Source organism: Balearica regulorum, chromosome 12 (genome assembly GCF_011004875.1).
Source record: "Balearica regulorum gibbericeps isolate bBalReg1 chromosome 12, bBalReg1.pri, whole genome shotgun sequence".
Taxonomy (NCBI): domain Eukaryota; kingdom Metazoa; phylum Chordata; class Aves; order Gruiformes; family Gruidae; genus Balearica; species Balearica regulorum.
In genome coordinates, this window is record NC_046195.1 from 19364938 (window position 1) to 19370951 (window position 6014).

The following is a 6014-nucleotide window of genomic DNA, read 5'->3' on the forward strand; positions in this document are numbered from 1 at the left end:
CAGGTCATCGGACTCGCCCAAAACACGCATCTTCGCAAATTAAGTATTCACAAAAGCAGGACACGTACCTTTTTTATAAACTATTTCAGTAAAGCACATACATGGGCAGCTCACCTATTTCCTCCTTCAAAAGCTTCTTATTTGTATATTGTACACTTTAAATCAACAGCACAGCATAAAGTTCTTAAAGCACAACCTGGTTGTGACAATCTCAATATGAAATATTGCTCCCAGTTATTCTTACAATGACTTTGTGTTGCTACCAAAGCATACGTTTGCTGTTCTACCAAAATATTTACTAAGTAGATTTCTTCCTCTAGAGGAATAATCTTAGTGCTTTATTGGGGTGTGAGGTCCCTTCTCACTGAATGAGTCGAAGATGACAGTCTTCTTGGAAAAACTACCTCGGGAGTCACTGAAACATATAGATGCTTATTTCTGCTCATATCATCCAGTTTACCAAGAAAGGAACAGATTAATAGGAAATGTACGTATCTGGATATTTCAAAATCAATAAATAAAAATATAAGACATTAAAGCTTACAAGTCACATGCAAATCAATCTAAATAAATAAATAATAGTTTTGCTTTTCAGCACATTTTAAATAACTTTGTGCCACAACAGCAACTTCTTGAGGCTATCAACATTGAAGAAGTTAATTGGTGTCTGAAAGATATCCTAAGGGAACTGCTCATATTTAGCATTTGCAAAGGTTAAAAAGAAAAACTTCCAGTGATAAATGCAAGTTAAACCTTCACATCAACGTTGTAACACCAGTTTTACCAGAATGCATCTCAGTAATTAATAAGCCAAACTATTATCAAACTTACTTAGCAAAGCCATCAAGTCCTGCCTAAAGGAACTAGACCCTACTTTTGAGCTTGAGGACTTGGTACAGCTCTGTTTGCAGAGCACAGAAATATATGAATGAATATTGTATGTTGCTAATCATTTGCTGATCCTCAAAGTTTGTCTCAGACAGTTGTGGACACAAACAAAAGACAAATATAGTACTACAGGAACCAGTCCAGATTGTACCTGTCATGACTTGGCCAAGAGGGAAAAAAATAACAACCCCAAAAAACCACACACAAGACAGGCTGGCTAACAACCACAAACGTGTCTTCATCAACTACTGCTTGTTGAGTTCTGTTTTTGTACAATAAAAAAATTTTGAAACTATTCTTTTTAAAGTGGCTTTCATAAATCATAAAAACTAATCCAACTAACCTACACAAAGAAGCTGTCTATACAATTTACAGTGATAGAAAAATTATACATGTCAAATATATCAAAATACTAAAACAGTATTTCTACCTTTCAAACACATCATTGCATTCCTGAAGTCTTTCTGAACACAGAACTCTTAAAAGCAGCATGTTCCATTACCACCTAAGCCCAGAAATCTTAAAAGCTCAACTTGGCCAGAAAGATCTGAAATAAACTAAAACTACAAATCTGCAACAACTGTAATTATGAGACTCTTGAGACAATTACTCAAACTGCAGCTTTTTTTAAAAATTTAGTAACATACACAATAGTTTTCAATAATACACTGCAGTTTACCCATTCCTATGTGCGCCACTCACACATATAAATAAAAAACAGCTGCTACTTGATAACATCACAAAGCAGTTCCAAATGGGAAAGCTTTACACTAACATCCAAATAAGAATGTATTTAATTTCATAAACCGAAGTGTTAAGAACTTTTTCAGAAAGTTGCCGTTGCTGGTCAGTCATCACCTTTTCCAGAAAGTAAAATAATGCTCATTAAGTTTATTAATTTAACTACAGATAATCTAGAGGAATACTCTATTTTTTTAAAATAATTTAATTCAGTGTATTTTCTAAGTTATGAACTTTAGGGCCATTACAGATGATGAGCTAGATAAGTTGTTTTCTGTGTGGGATCATAAAGTTAACATCCAGTGTGAGAAAAACAGGTTTCCTGCATATATTATTTCCTCTCTCTCTCTCAAAGTTCAGGACCATAAACAAACTTCTCTACAATGAAGTTTGCAGTAGCTCACAATTCACACAGATGGAACATACACAATATAATTAATCATTTAACAAAACTGCCTCTTCTGGTCTCACTGAGTTAACAGTTCCAGTGATCACTGGTAAAATCTACCTCAGAGTAAAAAGAAAAAACAACACTGGGAAAGAGGAAAAAAGTTTCAGTTAAACATGAATTGAAATTGTCCTTTAAAGCTAGTAGTTACAGCTCTGAAATGTATTTTAATTCTAAATGTTAGATGCTTTAAAAAAAAAAAAAAATCTTCCTCACTGAAAACATTCTCCTCCAAGATTTTCTTAGTAAATGCCACTTTAGCAGAAAATTAAACAGGATTTGAAACAACTTTTCCCAAGGTAACATATACTGATAGAAATTAATTATTTACCAGTGAAGACATTCAAAAAAGATCATCACATGGAAATTCCTCAACACTAGATTTAGTGTGTACATTTCAAGATGAAAACAATTTCAGTGTCACTGGAGTTGTGCTTTAACTACTCCAGAATTAGATTGGAGGAACAACTGGTCAGGGAAAAGCTGACACAAAAATTAACACAATAGTTTATCAAATCTGAGCAATTTCCCTATTAAAGTCAATAAATCACACCTTCTGTTGTATTTAAATTAACTGATCTGCCTTCTCACTCTCTGCAGCCCCCTCCTCTCCTCACTTCTCACAACATCTTTAAGAATTAAGTAAAATTTCCTTCACCTCACACAAAGAAGAATATTTCTCTCTCTCAAACGCTGGTTCAGCACTGAAACTTCTAACACGCATCATCTCTCCACTCCCATTCCTCTGCTTCCTCGTGTTCTCAACACATTTTGCCTGATACTAGCTAAGTTCACTACCATTTCCTAACCCTTTCAGTTTCTGAGTCATACAAGGCTTTGCTCCAGTTCTGGTATGGAAACGCTTTGAAAAGTACCATCTAACACAATCAAAAAAAGTCAAAGTGCTGCCCGGCTCACCGCTCCTTCCCATGGACTCCCGTCACCATCACTCCCTGAACGATTTCCTCCTCTCTCTCCTCGTTTTGGTGAGCCCGACTGACACCAATTCCTTAAAAACGCTCTGGCATTTTCTATTCACAACCTCAATTAGAGAAGGAATTACCCAGCTCCCATTTAACAACATTCACTAACCACTAGGCGTATATGAAAACGCTGATGCAAAAGCTAGGTGTGTGTGTAATGCTGACACTCAGGAGGTCATGAGGGTTTTTACTAAGCAACCTGGGAGAGAGATTAAACATACAGCATGAGCTGCTGTTTATTAACATCAGAAACATAAAATCCAGCCTGGATAGACAAACAAAAGCTCAGAGGTAACATGAACAGATCCATCAAGGTATCTATCAGTCTGAAGTGTTATCAGACCTAAAACCGTTCTTTTTATTCTAAATATTTAACCCATTCCCTTCTAGACGTTCCCTTTGTAAATGTACACATGGGTGAAAATCAAAACCCCACATCATGCTCAGGGTAGAAAAAGAACAAAACACCGTGTTTACACTTCATCTTAAACCCAGCCCTAGGATGAAACTGTCTCCAACAGTTGTAGCTTTACACATCAAGTGCACTGTTAGAGCAGCACATACTTTATCTCAATGAAGGGTCTTTTTATTTTTGTGCTGTTCTGACAAAAATCTCAGGAAATTCTCAGTATTTTTTAACGACTGTTTTTGAATCAGAAGCTTTCCACTAAAGCTACCTGCATTTTAAAGAGGTTTCTGTCATATAATCACAAACAGATTTTATATAATTTAGCATTAAAGGGATGGGTCTCTCCCCTCCAGTTGTAACTCCTTTGTATTCCTATTTAGGAATGCCTTGCTTGTTTGACCGAAAATGGAAGTGCCTTTTAGCTATGACACAGTATATATGAAAAACAAATAAAAATTTAGATTAATCTTCCTTCCACTATTGTGGGGAGAGAGAAGAATATGAAGAGATGCAAAACATCTGCTCTGGAGATCATTTTTCCCCCTAACAGCAAAATTCTTTCAGCAATAACTCGTGAAAACAAAGGCTATTAAACTGTAAACTACAAAGACTATCGATCAGAGGCAGTATTCAGCTAAGACAAGTTTTTCAGCATATCTTCCCATACTTAAATGCCTAGATCTTCTTCAGAAGATATTTCATTTGGGAGGTTCTTAATTGGGTCATTTTAGCTAAGTGGCAACCACAAACACTTCAGAGGACTGGAACCTAAAGTCCTAACACACTGTTCCCGTGTTATTTTATTGCCAGAGCTGGATAAGCATTTTTATTTGAAGGTGTTCTGTAACAGGTAAGACAAGAAAAAAAAAAAATCATAAGCATATATCCTAGCAGGTTACGAATATGCCAGATCTCCTCCTGCTCTCCTGTTCTCTTTCTCCACGCCACTCGACCCTTTGTAAGCCCTGCCCTGAAGAAGGGCACCGGGGTTTTGTTTTTAAACTTAGAGATTAATCTTCCCTCTTGAAAACAGCTCCTGCCAAAAAGTTGGACTCGTGGAAGTAAGACTGGCCCTGCCACTACAAGGCAAAAGCCTAAGTTGGGCCTTAATTTGCAAGGAGTTAATTGGCATTCGCCGGCTAATGAAACACACAGTATTACTCAACATGCATTACAGACTCCATCTATGTGCTTCTCGCTCTTTTTTTTTGTAGTTAGCCTCATTGTCAGCGCATCCAGAGAACTTCCCTTTCTTTTCAACCTGAAACTACTACTTTTAGAAAAGCCTTTCTAGTTCCGAAATTCTTTCCCTTTAAAGTGGAGTAAATTGATCTCTCCATTCCTTCTCTCCAACAACACGTATCCTTGTGAAAGTGAGAGGCACGCAGAAACAGCTCAAGGAGTAGGTTGAAAAAAACACACAGCGGAAGAAATTAAAGCATCAAGATGCAGCAAAGAAACATCCCTGCTTCTGCAGATGCCGAAGGAGAGGGAGCAGTTTTTAAAATGGATGGGCTCCAAGGCACATTTACCATCTCCCAGTCTACAGAGACACTCCAGAAAACACGGGCAGGCTAATTTCATGCAAGAGATCCTCAATCCAGTGTAAACCCGACATACCAGAAGAAAACCGATCAGCACCAGGATTAATATGGTGATGATTGCAGTCTAATCAATCGCAGCGCCAGCCATCCCTGCCCCCTTTATTTCCCCCTGCGCCCGAAGGGGGCGGGCACTGCAATATAATCACAGGTTTGAAACGCACAAAAACAAAGTCGGGGCTTTTGCAACTCCCGAAGCAGGCAGGCAGACAGACAGACGGACGGACGGACACCGCGATCCGCAGACGATAAAAGGGCGGGAGGGATCCAGGCAGCTCCGTGCGCTGGGGACCCGGCTGCTCGCAGCGCGGTCACGCACAATGAACCACGTTTTTCTCGGTGCAGCAGCACTCGCACACACGGAGGAAGCAGCTCGCACGGTGCTAAGTCAAACTGCACAAACCTTAATGCTAGATGCAACACAGCTGCTTACAGGGGGAAAAAAAAAAATCACCTTTAAGAATATAGCCCACCCGGCCGGCAAACGTTTCTATTTATGCACAAACGTAAAGTATCAACCTAGAAATTCATTTAAAAAAAATAAATAATAACAACAGCAGACTGTGACCTTTAGATTGCGGGATGCCACCGTAATTCTGTACCCCGAGCAGAGCGAGTGAAACCCTTCCTCGGCAGTAAGGCGGCAATAAGAGGCAAGGCGCTTATTTCCAGGAATTCTTCACTCACTACGGCAGGTTATTGCCTACAGCCTCTAAATATTGACAAAGATCAAGCTCTTTCCATGCGGGGAAAGAAAGCACAGTTCTTCCCAGCCTGCAAGTGTTTACTACGCAGCTCGCAGCCCTGGCTGCAGAGGTCTAAACACTGCACCGGGCTCTGGAGCGGGGTTGGGAGTAGTACGGGGGTCAGGTGGGGGAAAACACAAAGGAGGGGACGGATGGGCATCACGACCCCCTCCTCCGGGGTAGAAGCATGTGTAAAAG

General features: G+C 39.3%; 1 protein-coding gene and 1 long non-coding RNA gene across 6 annotated transcripts in view; both read right to left on the reverse strand.

The window, feature by feature from the left end:
- Positions 1-6014, reverse strand: part of LOC142603426 (uncharacterized) — a 212336-nt gene that overhangs the window by 182807 nt on the left and 23515 nt on the right. The gene's annotated exons all lie outside the window — the stretch shown is intronic.
- IGF1R (insulin like growth factor 1 receptor) overlaps positions 1-6014 on the reverse strand; it is a 190940-nt gene that overhangs the window by 182807 nt on the left and 2119 nt on the right. Inside the window, exon 1 of one of the 5 annotated variants that reach the window (XM_075763920.1) lies at positions 5090-5184. The exons of the other annotated variants lie outside the window; for them this stretch is intronic. The gene's annotated coding sequence lies outside the window, so the exon portion shown is untranslated. Of the gene's footprint in view, positions 1-5089; positions 5185-6014 lie in introns of those variants that run through there. 5 annotated transcript variants of the gene reach the window in all.